Source organism: Papio anubis, chromosome 2 (assembly GCF_008728515.1).
Source record: "Papio anubis isolate 15944 chromosome 2, Panubis1.0, whole genome shotgun sequence".
Classification (NCBI taxonomy): domain Eukaryota; kingdom Metazoa; phylum Chordata; class Mammalia; order Primates; family Cercopithecidae; genus Papio; species Papio anubis.
Window position 1 is genome coordinate 75,695,091 of NC_044977.1, and position 14,250 is coordinate 75,709,340.

General features: G+C 38.1%; 1 protein-coding gene and 1 long non-coding RNA gene across 7 annotated transcripts in view; one reads left to right on the plus strand and one right to left on the minus strand.

Annotated features, from left to right (window-relative positions):
- ADAMTS9 (ADAM metallopeptidase with thrombospondin type 1 motif 9) overlaps positions 1-14,250 on the plus strand; it is a 174,601-nt gene that overhangs the window by 98,307 nt on the left and 62,044 nt on the right. The window lies entirely within an intron of this gene.
- The window catches only part of LOC103882005, a 28,869-nt gene continuing 15,098 nt past the window's right edge, over positions 480-14,250 (minus strand). For all 4 annotated transcript variants that reach the window (XR_643667.3, XR_002519959.2, XR_001899746.3 and 1 more), the window contains 3 exons: positions 13,530-13,637; positions 7,496-7,734; positions 480-4,146 (listed from right to left, as the gene is read on the minus strand). This is a non-coding gene — a long non-coding RNA (uncharacterized LOC103882005). The remainder of the gene's footprint in view (positions 4,147-7,495; positions 7,735-13,529; positions 13,638-14,250) is intronic.

Sequence of the window (14,250 nt, forward strand, 5' to 3'; positions counted from 1 at the left end):
ACAGATTAAAAGTCCTCTAGGTGATACCATATATCCAAGATGGGTCTTCAGCATTCCTTTGTGCGTTGTCCTGTCAACCTGCTTGCTGATCACCTTGGAAACTGTGCTTTTCCTTAGGAGAAATTGCTTGTTTGGGGTTTTCATGACAAACCTAAAAATGTTCTCTGAGCCTTGCTTTAGGTGCATTGGAATAATGCTTGTCGACCCAAATAATGAGAATTTATGAGCTCACGAAGGAATTGTGCTTTTGTTTCTGCCTGGCTAACTTATGAATTTGTGTCTACCTCATTTTCGTATTAAAGTTTGCAGCTTCTGTAGGTAGGAAGAGAAAATGTTTGATATCAGTATTTTATAACCTCACTGTTTCTCTCCCTAGAAGAAATAAAGATTGTAAATATCACTACCATATTTTCTAAACACAGTTTTAAGCAGCCACACCTAGAATTTTCTGAATATTTTGAGCAGTACAGATTTCTATGTGTTATATAATAAAGCATATTTATTTTTTCATGTTATTTAATTTTATATACAATGTTTAAAAAATCAGTGTTTATCAGCAGACTGTAAAGGCAAGTAGGCTCTGTGGGTTAGAAATGAATGTATATGTTTCTTTTGGTTTTAAAAAGATACATTTTAATTTTGTAAATTCCCTCCAACCTGTACAACCCCTCCCTCAAATCTGAGTAGCCAAGTATCTAGCTTTGTGTAATTAGACAGATTCAAGTATGTATTTTAAAGGGATACTTTAAAAACGTATTTCTGAGTTGGAAATGATGCTTAGATTTATAAACAAAAATATATGAGGCTTAACATTTTGTTGGGTATTTTTTCTTTTCTAATACTGTTGTCCTGAGTTATTGAGTCTCAACTATGAAATATGCATGCTCCATTTATTGAATTTGTAGATAATGACAAAATATAGCCAGAAGACAAAAAAAGGTGATTGGAAGAAATGGTTCTGAACACATAAGAGACAGCTAGGTACAGGAAAAAGCAAACCTAATGTGCATAAATTTGATTACACTTTATTCTGTGTGTTCAGATAACTGTAAAAAGCTTACAGCATTTGTCAATTTTGTTATTTGTTCACTGCAATACATTTCAGAAAGCATTCCTTATTAAAGGAAAATAAAATATGACAGCAACTACCTTGGAAGTTTCAAGAGAGCCTACCCTTTTCAAAAAAATCTAAATCATAGAAATGACCCGGAGGCCTATTGAACCTCATCCCCCTCCTGAGCCACCTTTTTGCAGTATAGGTTATTATGGCATTCATGGGTGAAAGGACCAAGGTAAGGAGGGTCCCTATATGAGTTAGACTTTATTTTTAATAAGGTGAGAAATAAGGTAACTTCTCCAAAGGAAACGAAGATAACAATGGCTAACGTTTGCTGTAACAAGCCAAATTAAGCAAATACACATCACATTAACCTGGTTTTAATCTATGAGGGAGGTGCTGTTAGAAACCCATTTGACTAGCAGATAATCTACTTCAGTGATAGGATCTCGTTGATAGGGTACTGACTATTAATCTTGTTTTGGCAGAAAGAAACAACCTGTGTTCAGAATGAACTTTTAGGCTCCTGTTTATATTCTATAAAGGATATGCCTAAAACTCAAACTTCATTTAGCCTCAACATTATTTAACTAATTGTGACATTGTCCATTTTATTCTGGCAAAAGAAAATCCAAATTCATTCCTGTTATTGGTAAATTCCCATAACCAGGAATTACAAAAGCTTCAAACAACTGTTGTTTAGGGAATGGCAAAATATTCCTTTCTTTCATTTTACGGATACATTTTTAGCCAGATTAGGAGGATGACATCAAGATTTTGACTATAAGGAATATCACATTAAATGCATATGAATTTTTTATAAAATATGATATTTTTATTACAATGAAGACATGTTTAAACATATTGCTAGCATCTTTAAAACACAAGAGCCACATTATTTGGCTGTATCAGTATGGAGTATAAAAAATAAGATCGATTTTTGTGGAACAAAGTGTTACGACATATGAATTTACAAAGTTTACCTTAGTTCTGTGTAGCACTCATCTCTAATGTGTTCAGAACAATCAAAATACTTGCCTGCATCTATTTCACTGGAGACAAAACTTAGGCTTTTAATAATCTTTTTCCAGTATTTACAGAGATTATATGCCTATGAAAGACTGATCCTGCCTTCTGATGCTATTTCGTGGTAGCTTGACAGATTCTATTTTCATGGATTTAAAAAGTCCATGGGTCGGGGGAGCAGGGTTAGGAGGGTTATTGGACTCTGAGGAGGAGTCCAGGTCCTCTCCCTCACTCCTGTTGTGGAGTTGCCCTTCTGGAATGGAAAGAAATAGAAACTTTGGAATGTGGAGTGGGAGGTAGAGGTTCAGTCCAAGCATAATTGGCTAGGAGGGAATCCTGGTGATTAGTGATGGCAGTTGAGGAAGATTTATTTTAATACCAGGGGTAGGTGGTTGGGGGAGGATAAAAAAAAAAACTCTGGTCATTTCTTTAAAAAATAAAATAAAATAAAACAGGCATTCAATTTTCAACAAATGCTTTCTAAGTGCCTACTGTAGGCCAGGGACTGTTCTAGGTGCTAAGGATACAGCAGTGAACAAGTTAGAGCTCTTTGTTCTAAGGGAGCAAGAGAAATTTTAGTATTAAGTGAATACTAAACACATGTAATTAAAGAACTGATACTTTGGTTTTCCTGGCAGCTTCACCATCACCATTAAAATAAAACTACAACTTGTTATTAGGGTAGGTACCTTCATGGATACTGATGACATTTATTCAGTAAGTATAAATTAGCAATTTTATCTTTGCTTTTAAATGTGCAACTGGCCAGTCATTTTAAGTGACAGATGCTGCCTGGCTGATGGCATGGAACTTTTAAAAACCTCCTATCAGAGAATATGCTTCCAATCACCATTCCATTAGAACCCAAATGTGAGTTCAGTGGTCTAAGAGCCAGGATGAGTGGAGAACCTAACCTTCAGCCTTCTCCCTACTGGGTTCTTGGCCTCCACACAAGGTGGAGAGTTGTGGTCTGAGGGTACTTTTTCCCTTTGTTATTTAATGGGTACCAATTAAAAGATGTGGAATGTGTGGATCTCCACACCATCTTCTTTGCTTGTTGCTGTTGTTTTCTCTAAAGTGGGATCATTGTCATGAATCGTTTTAATGACCATAACCTCTCTTTCCTGAAATTTATAAAATAGAAAATTGGCAGCCAAGGAAAGCATGTCCAGGGGTGGTATGGAAGATGACTCATGTAGGCTGAACCCAGAAATCCATCACTCTTAGCAAGATCTGCATCCCCTTTCTTCTATGAGAAAGAGCTTATGCCTTGGCCAAAAGAATCTAGTAGCTTTCTGCAGCGATGTAAATGTTCTCTATTTTTGCCTTCCTTTAATGGAAGCCACTAGCCACATGTGGTTAAATACTGAGCACTTGAAACATGGTTAAGTGACAAGGAAACTGTATTTTTAATGTAATTTTAATTACTCTAAATAGCTACCTGTTGCTGGTGGCTACCATATTGGACAGGGCAACCTCAGGCAACAGGACATCTCTAACAATTAATAATAAACTAGCAAAGAGATCAATAAATTTATAAAAATAAATTGGGGAGAAAAACCCTATTCCACATGTAAGGGGTCCCCCCATAAGATGCCCATGTATCCAGTGATTAGCATTCTCTTGCCTTTCTTGTGTTTCATGCCTTTGTTTTGGAAAACTTCAGTGGGTGTTCCCTGACAGCTGGGCATTCGAAAATGCAGAGGACAGTGAAAAGACGGCCTATCAGAACCAGGGGTCTTGAGAGTAGTAACTCCAGGGCTTCATTGTAAAAGCAGCTGTTAAAACAAACGCTCCTCTTGTGCATCTCAGAGTTCAAGTTCATCGTGGTCATAAGTTCAGTTAAGGAGAAAGCATGTTTATGTGTTCAGTGGGTTGAAAGGGCAAGGCTTGATTGATGCTTTTTAGGAGAAGGCAAAAGTGGAAAACACCAGGTAGCCACCTTGTAGAAGCTTGAATTCCAAGAGATCATTCCCTCTTTGAAGCAAAAGTTTCAGGAAGGCAGCTTTTCATATTCATTGAACCCAGTAGGTGAAGGTTGAGCAGATTAGCTTTGCAGGGCTCTGTTTCAAAGACATATCAGAAGAAACCAAGTTGAGGCAATGTTTCTCCTCCATGACTGTAAATGTAGTCAATTAGTTTTGCAAAACTTAATGTCCACAGTGTTAAAAAAAAAAAAAAACAAACTCTTGTTCATTCACATTTTTACTCTACACTGAGGGCCCCAAGAAATTTAAATTTATGCAACAACATTGACTGCAAATTGACTGATAATTATCAGTTCTCTTTCTCAGTGGCCAGATAGAATGTTTTCCCCACCTTTAGGGCAACATCCTGAATTAAACTATAATCTGACAGATGGTCTGTTTTCAGAAGCACTGATTAATCTGTTATGTTCATTCTCAGGTTGTCTATGCATTAAAATGAGAAATAGTTCAGATGATTCTCCCTAAGCCATTTTCTTCTGAAATATCTCAGAAAGTGAATGAATTGATATCTTCAGTTATCCACAAAAGAGCAGATTTTTTTCCCACTTAATTTTTTACACAATGTATTTCCTCCCATAATTATAGGGAGGACTTTAATATTATTATTATTATTATTATTATTATTATTATTATTATTATAACAGCCACTTACATTTTGGAACATTTACTTTGAGCTTGGAATTATGCGAAACAATTCACCCACATTTGTCTAACTTAATCCTCTCTACTTGATGAAGTCAGCACCATCAGAGAAGTTGCTTAGTTGATCTCACTGCTCAGTAGTGGTCTCTGGGTCTCACTGCTGGGAAGTGGCTGAACTAGGATTTGAACTTAGGATTTTATGAATTTTAAGCTACTGGTTTAAGCCAAGATATAATCCCCTCATCTCATTGTTTAGTTGATGAAATGGTAAAATGTAACCTGAGTGGAAAGGGTATGTCTACAATGTAAGATTTTATGTTATCCCAGAGTGTAATTACTAATATTTGAAATGTTCCGAAATGAATTTGAGCCATTTACAAGTTTTGCTTTAGGGGATAAGCAAAGAAAATCGGGAATGAATATAAGAAAATTGTCTTAAACCAAGTAAAAGAGCAAGATTTGGGGTTTTCAGAAGATTTTAAGAAAAAAGCAACAACCAGTATTAAGCACATATTGGGTGCTATCTCTGGCATTTTTAATATAAATGGAATAACTTGAGGTAATAAATCTAAGTATTTAGTAGGTATATAGATAGTCAGGATGATACATTTTGTTAGAGCCAGTTAGGAGACTTTATAGATGTTCATGGTGATGAGTTTCCTTGCAGAAAGTAAGATGCTATAGCACTTACAAGTGAATTATGAAAAATGATAAAATTTACTAAAATGTAATCTCACTATAATAACTCTCTGGTTGAAATAAAGCATATTCAATGCATTGGAATGTCTTCCAAACTATTTATTGAGCTAAAACTAAGCTACAGGGACTGAACTCTTCTTTTAGCAATGCTGAGTATTGTTCATTCCCATTGGTAGGACAGTCAACCACCTTGAACCCTGTTCTTGCATCCTCTTCCTCTCATCACTCCTCATTCTCACAACTACCTCTGTATTCCTTAGTCCATGTGGCAGGTGAATAAAACAGTTATGTTTTGGGAACTTGGTAAAATGAACAGAGGGAAATATAACAGGGAAAAAGCAGACTGTGTTTGCTTCTTTTTTCTTTGCTAGGACAGAGGAAGAAATATAGACAGAGCCAACACATTTTAAGTGAAAAACCTGTCTCCCCAGTCATTTATTTAATTGCCCCATACCTTAATTTCCTTCTGCCTAATGAAACCCACAGTTCAAACTGGGTGCCTTTCTCAAACTAGGCATACTATAAACAATGTTGAAATGAATGAATGAGCTCAGCTACTCAGGTGCTGAACTCCTTATCACATTAGCCCAGAAATATGGAAGTAAAGAGCTAACTGGTAGAAGGGAATCATTAAAAAGAAAGACATAGGATTATTTAGTGCTGTTGTATTAATAATGATGATATCCTGACTTAGAGAGTCGTATGGTATTTATGTAAAAGAGTGTCCTCGATTTGAGGAAACAGAGTTTTAGAGATGATGGGATGTTATGTCTCTAAATTACTCTCAAATTGTTCAGGGAAAGACAAAATGATAATAGCATATAGAAAGAGATGGGAGGAGGAAATGTGGTGAAACGTTGGCAATTGGGGACTCAGGATGAGGAGATAAGGGAGATCTTTATGATGTTCTTGCAATCTTTCTGTAAGTTGGAAAATTTTCAACATAAGTTAATTTATAAAATTTCTTAACATAAATATATTCAGAGTGTGTATTTTCCTTCACGAGGAAATAAAGAGTAGATCTGGATTTATTTCACAACTTTAAAAATTCTAACACATTCTAGGAAGCTGTTTTTAATCTCAGATCTGCACTGTAATGTGATAAAAAAAAAAAAAGGGAGCGGGGTGTGGCAGTCAGAGCTCAGCAGAAATAGAATCTTTCCTACTTTTTTATTGGCTTTTTCCCATGATTTCTCTTTCCTAAGCCTTCTCTCCTCCTCCCTCCTCCCTCCTCCCCATCCCACCCATGCAGCTAAACTGAAAGGCTTCTGGGAGTAGTGCATGTTTTTGCTTCCCTTTTCCCAGGGGAATCTAGACTTTCATTGCATCTCTTCCTAGTAAATTCCAGTAAATATCTGGCCATATGCAGACTCCCCCTTGTTTTTAATCGACTGCTACCCAGTCCACATCCAGATTCCTTTGAAAATGAAAGCATTTTCCCAAAAATGTGTGCTGTTTGTTTTCCTTGAGATTAATAAAAGTCCCGCCTAGCCCACTCACCTATTCCTGCCTTGGTATGTGTCCTTTCTTGGTGAAATCATTATTTCCTTCTTTTTGGTTGTCTTTGAATCAGACATAACATATCTGAGACCCCTGCAGGGTGCAGGGTCATGGACATGATGTCAGGGAGGAAGTGCTGTTCAGAAGAACGTGTTTGTTCATTGTAATTGGGATCTTCATTGTTGTGCATGGGAATTGATTTCACGTTGTACACGGCACGTTTTCTATAGATGGGGGCTTCCCAACCCTTTTAGCTGTAGCCCCTGACTTTGTTGAGTGGATGTTCAGCAGGCCCTTTACAACCCCCTTCCACAAAGAATCTCTGTGTGCCCTGACCTCACCAAGTCAATTTGAATCAATTCAGAACTTGCTGAAAGACTTTCTGAGAACTTTAGTATAATTCAATAGTTCTCAACTGGGAGGTGATTTTAGCCTCCAGTGGACATTTGGCAATGTCTGGAGACAGTTTTGGTTGTTACGATGGGTATGCAGGTGCTATGCGCATCTAGTGGGTAGAGGCCAGGAATGCTGCTTAATAGTCTACAATGCACAGCACAACCCCAACAACAAAGAATTGGCTTACCCCAAATCTGGAAATAGTGCCACCATTGAGACATTTGGAGCCTCATTCAAGAGTGAAAGTTGAAAGTCATAGTTGCAAGTCCCATAGCTATCTGAAAGCTCTTCTCTCTGGAAAGTTGAATTTCCCATAAAATGTAGGTGAGATTCCAGGGAGCCAACAAGGTCTGTCAAATCCAAGCAGGATTTTCAAGGATGAGCTGAAAATACGAGGTCTCAAACTTGTCTCACCAGACCATGAATCTGCAAATCAACAAGCAGCATCACTCATTTTGAGGGGTGGGGGTGAGGGTTAAAAGAAGTGGCAGATATTGTAAGTGTTTACAGATGTGCCCAGCTGATCAATAGACATTCTGCATGGTAACTTTGACAAGAGTAATAAACTTCAAAAGAACAGCATAAATGTGGATGGGCATTTCTAAGAAACAAGGGTTATATCCTTATCATGTTCATTATGTTAGTATTATGTGATAGCACTGATAGTTCATATATAGAGATTCCTTTTTAGGTTTATGCTTCGAACAGAGCTTCCCATATCAGTGATATAATTTGAATATATGAATATGCCAGCAGTATCTAGGAATTGGTCCAACTTGAGCGTCAGAGTTGAGTATATAGTTTCTCTTTAAGGAACTCTTCTAGAAGTAGGATTAATTCTAGTGAGCATTCTACCTGAGAATTTCTGATTAGGGACTAAGACAGCAGTACATAAAGTGTTCCATGGAATGTGAATAGGTATGAAGCAGGATTTCCCAACCTTGGCACTATTGTCATTTGGGGCCAGATAATTTTTTGTTGTAGGGACTGTTTGGGACATTGTAGATGCTTATCAGCATCCTTGGCCGCTACCTACTGGATGCCAATAGCATACCCCCTCGGTTGTGACAGTGAAAAATGTCTTCAGACATTGCCAAATGTTCCCTGGGAGGCAATATCACTCTTCCTTTTCTGCCAGGTAGTTCTATGAATTTGTCACAACAGAATTTCTCTTTCCATATTCCTATGGGCATTAGATGGGTAGAATCGTCAGCATTTCCCAGACATATTTGATACCAAGTCCCTATTTGTTAAGTCAGAGAAGTCTGAGGTTATAAAATCATTCCCTTCCTCCTCTCAGGGAAGTGAAATCCTTATGTTGTAGAGATCACCAGGTTTTCACAGTCAGACGTTTCCACTTTATCTGGGTTTTTAAAAATCCCATCAGAGAAAACTATACTAGGGGATCGCCTTTTCCAAATATGTGGCATTAACTTGACTTTCCTATACATGAACTTCTGGGGAAGCAATTTTCTACAGTTCTACCTCCTCGTACCTCCTCTTTTCCACTCTGCAAATCTTTGCTTCTCTAGCAGATGGCAAATGCTATATATTTCCCAACCCCAACCCCCATGCCACACAAACACACTCAAAATGGCAGGCACAACTCTGAGACCAGAGGGTCAGAAAACATTTTAGATGATATGTTTTGGTCCCAGAAGGAAAATCAATCTCAATTCTTTTCCTTTAAAAAGGTCATTAACAATGGCCATAAACACTAGTAGTGACTCCAAAGCTTTGAGACTGGAGATGAAATCTACTGATAGAGGAAAGGCAAAGAAAATAAACCCAAGACACTGTCATCAACCTCAGAAATTTTATGGTGGAACCTACATTCTAATGAAACATTGGATTTTCCCTGCAATGTTCAAACTTTATTTGATGGAAGACTACAGAAATGTTTATTAAAGAACAGACTTATGCACTGGTGCCCAATGTGGAGGAGATCTTGGTTTTCCATAAGGAAAGTGGATGCTGCCTTTCAGAATTAATTGGAACCTTAAATTACCAATTGACTATGTGAAAAGCCCTTTAAAATTAGAAATTGAATTTTGACTTTTACCTAACTATAATCTTACCAGTAATTCTAGGCTATAAATTGAGCACATGCAAATGTTTTGCCTAGGAAAGAATCCCTAAAAAAATGAGAAATCTCGGCCAGGCGTGGTGACTCATGCCTGTAATTCCAGCACTTTGGGAAGCCCAAGGCGGGTGGTTGCTTGAGCCCAGGAGTTCAAGACCAGCCTTGACAACATGGTGAAATCCCATCTCTACCAAAAATACAAAAATTAGCCAGTCTCATAACCTGGTCTCTAAATAAATAAATAGATTAATATTTTAAATAAAATTAAATTTTTTTAAAAAAACAGAAATTGCCCCTAAACAAAGACAGACCACCACCACCAAAAAGCTCACTGCTCTGAATGAATGACTTTCTCCACTTCAGTAGTTATCAACTGATGGACAATTAATTGTCTTACATTTCCTGATGTGACACATAAATGCACCCATTTGCAATTGGCCAAATGGATTTGACTAGAAGTGGAAAAAAATAACAAAGGCCCTCATTTATTAAACATTTGATAGAGCCATGGCCTTGACCAGGCCCTTTGCATACATTATTGCCAATCCTCTTATAATCCTTGCAGAATAGGTCTTATGATGTCCATTGTGCAGATAGGACTTCTCTGAGATTCAGAGAAGTTAAGAAAGGTTCCCAATAATTATGCAATCAGTAATTATTGAATCCAGACCTGATGGACTCCAAAGCCCCATGTTTTTCCACCGCCTGTCTTGGGGAGCTTTCAAAACTTCTAGAAACATGAATTTTGGTTTGTGATGCATAAAAGAAACAAGCCTGAGTAGAAACCAGTTCAGCCTTCTTTTGCTTTGTAAAAGTCCCTGGGACTGAGTCCTTGGGATCTGAATGTTTCCCAAGAGTTTTCAGCCAGATTCCTGATTTTGTTTGTTTTACTTATCACAAGTCAGAGATAGCTGAATATTTGCATTTCTGAATAGGACCTTTTTTACATTTCACTTGGTTTTGAATGGCTTTCAAAGAAACTCAAAAATTGGACTGGGTCACCCAGCAACCTCAGGCCAGAGCTTTGAAATAGATCAGTTTCCCCGGACTTTCACAGCATCCTAAAATGATGAGAATTAGTACATTTGTAAGGAAAGGTCCTACTGAGTTAAAAAAATTTGGTCTTTCTGGACATGGCCTGATCCTAATATTTGGGTAAAAAGTACTCTACATAATAGGTAGACTTGGTGGGAACTGGCTGTAGAGAGTTTGCAGGAGAGTGACTATGATTTCATTCTATCAAATTCACTCTACAAAATCTTGGGCTCAGTGTTGGTTTTAGAGTCCTGAATATCCTATACTTTGAAAGCAAGCCTTTTTCTAAATGGAAGAAAACTTATAAAAAATTGATCAGGATCACTGAGAAGCATTGTTTTAGATCAGAAGAGTGAATCTTCAGTTTTATGCTTTTAGATGTTTCCAGCCAGAAGAAAGAAAATACCTGGCCTGGATAAAACCCATTTTTACGTATTGCATTTCATTGTATTCTGTTTTTCCTCTCTCTATATATATATGTATATATATACATTTTTCCACCCATCTGACAAAAATGTCGCTCTAAGATGACATCTTCAGGGAGGGGAAACAACATTGTATGACGCTCAGGGTATGTGGTGGGATCAGTGGCTAAGAATGCACTGTCAATGTTTCTTGCATTTGCAGGGCAGTGTAGTATTCTGAGTTCCTAGCTTCTGCTTGTTTTACATGATATTCTCAGATAATTTTCCCTTTGGATGTCCCCTGTGCATTTAGTTCTGTAGATATGAGTTGAATATTAAACCACAGGAATATGTGGCTAGTTTTGGACTGAATGGATATAAGAAACAAGAGGCAACAATCGTTATTTATTTGGTTCTACTAATAAACTGAGCATTGCGCAGAATGTTTACTTAATCTTTATTCTTGTGAGATAAGTGGTTCTAGGTTCTATTAGATATTATTTATTCACTTGTTTCATGAATTCATTTGTACATTCCATAAATGTTTGAGTGTTTTTTATAAACCAGGTACCATTCTAGGCATTTCAGATATAGGAGTGAAAAAAAACCAAAAAAAACCTGTGAACTCATTATGCTTACATTCTAGTGGGGGAGGGGAGACAAGCTACAAATCACAAACAAAACAAAAAAGTCAAATATATATTATGAAAAAGGATGGCAATTGCCATAGATAAAAATAAATTAGGGAAGGGGGATAGGAGGTAGTATGGGAGAGTAGGTGGGAATTAGATTAAATTAAATTAGAACTTAATTAAATTAATTTAAAGGCAGTTTAGGGAAGTCTCCATTACGAAAGTGACATTTGAGCAAAGATAGGGGAAAATACAAAAGCAAGCCATGTGAGTATCTGGGAGAGTATTACAGGTTAAGGCCTGAAAGCAAGAATACACCAGGCATCTCTTAGTGATAGCAAAGAAACTAGTGTGGCTAGAAGAGAGGGTGTGAATGATAGGATAGAAAATTACAGATAAAACTGAGGGAGACGAACATGAAGGCAGACTGTTGGGCAAGGAGAGGAAGGAGGGTTAGCCTATTGGAAGAAGTTTTTGTTTTCACTTTGAGTGAGATAGGACGGGACTGGCAGTGAAAGGGTGGGTGGAGGCACTAAGTAGGAACATGAATTTGCTTTTAAAGGTTGACTCTGGCTTCTGAATTTAGCAGAGGGTACAGGAGGAACACAGATGGAAGTGGTAAGACCATTGTAGTAACTCAGATGAGAGAAAGCATTGCTCAGATGACAGTGGTCACAAGGGAAGTGGTAAGAAGTGGTAGGATTCAGAAGAATTTTTGAGATAGTGTCAAAGGATTAGCTGAGAGTTTGACTATGGGGTGCAAGAGTCAGAAAGGGGTCAAAATGACTCCCAAGTTTTATGGACTGGACAGGTGAAAGGATGGAGTTGCCACCAGTTAAAATGGGGAAGAACAGATTTGTGTTCTGTTCTACAGGAAGAACAGATTTGTGGAGGAAGATCAGGACTTCCATTTTGAACATGTTAAGTTTGAGATGTGTAGGCATCATCATTTCATATCTCTGTTAAACAGAATTGAATATAGATGCTTGCAGTGGTTAAGTATCTTGCAAAAAATAATAAAAAAAGATATCTCCAGTCAGACCAGGTCTGACTGTCCTAACACTGTGTTCATAGCTACTACACCCTTCTGCCTCGATCTTTCGATTTCCATCTGAATACATCTCAGAGTAGTGTAGTAGTCATTTGAATTTGCAGAAAACCATCGAACATAATTTTAGCCTTTGAAAATGCCAAGTCTTCCGTGTTGTGAGCCATTTACATTTTCTCTGGTTATTTCTTCTCATCCCATCCTTTCATAGTGGTACTTTTGAGCCTTTTTTTTTTTTTTTTTTTTTTTAACCAAAAGGAAGGCAGGAAAAGGAGACAAGAAAAGCCACAAAGGATTTGAATAATGCATATTGAGAGTGACTGTGTGCTATCCAAACTCCCGATAGAGCAATGCTAAATTGGAGGATGAGCATCTAATTCGATAATGGTTAAAATGACCTTTATCCCTGCTGCTGAGATACATTTCTCTGGATACAGGCTCAGACACATGTGCACATCTTAGTTCTGCAGTTGGCATTAATATCCACCCACAAGTAAATTAATTACATAAGCTGCTCCCCAAAAAAATGTTATAAAATTTTCAGGATAGTCTACCTGACATGCTGGCCTGTAAAGATGTTCCTTTCACATCGAGCTAACATAGGAAGAGCTAGACAGTCAGAGAAAGCAAGACTGGAGGAAGCAATGGAATGAACTGTGTCCCCGGTGTCTTTTAAATGACTTGTTGACACATAAATAGTTCTTTGGGATGAGGACAAGATCCAGGGGGCAGACATTGGTTAGGTACATGGACCGCTTCTCTACAGAAGCATTTCAGAGGGTGGCTGAAGCTTTCCAGCTCTGTCCCCTGACTGCTTTTGACAGTAGCATAAGTCATGTCAAGTGGGTCTGCCCCAGCACTGTCATCTCCTAGCAGACCGACATCTCCAGGTAGCCTTGAACTCTCCAGTCCAGGCCTTCAATCACAGTCCACCTTGAGAGTACCAAGAAACTTTGGTCACTCTTTCTACCAGTCATAGCTTTCCCACCAATTACTTAATCAGACACAACTTCACTCACCTCTGGAACAAATCTCTCACCCACTGCCCTCCCTGTCTTCCAGACGGCTTTCATAAATAATCCCATGGCAGGCACAGAGTGGGTCCTTGTATTATCTTCACCTCTTTCCTGAAAAATGTGAACATCATTATTCTGCTGATGTCAGGTTACAAATAATCATTTGCAGGGCAGTGTAGTAAACCTTAAAAAGGAAAAGAAGTCCTACAAAAACAGGCAATGTGTTTGGGAATGAGGAATCAACTGGGTAATGGAGCCCTGTTACCCCCATGTGGGGTAACACTGCCTGGTGATTATTGTCTTCAGTTCTCCAGGGTATCCCTGGATATAGCCACGATAGAATTCGCCAGGTGCTACATTTGTGGATTTCCTTGGTTTTTGTTCCTTTCTTGATGGGGAAACCAACTGTAAAATATTTCCACTCTTGCACAACAAAAAGAGCCCTAACTTGGGTTTCATAGCTTGCATAACTAATTTCATATACTGCTATATTTAATGTTGAAATTTATTTTCCCTTCTAATATGAAGTTGTTACATTGTGAGATCAAAAGCTGGGGAACTGGAGAGCCCTATCCCCCATATTCCTGGGGGTGATGGGGTGGGAGTAGAAGGTGTGAGCCCCTCGCTGTCTCCCTTTATTTGCCTGGCCCTGCCATCTCCCTTACAAAGCATATGCAGGGCCACCTACTTGGTTCTCATATTGACAGCAGCCTTCGACTGTGCT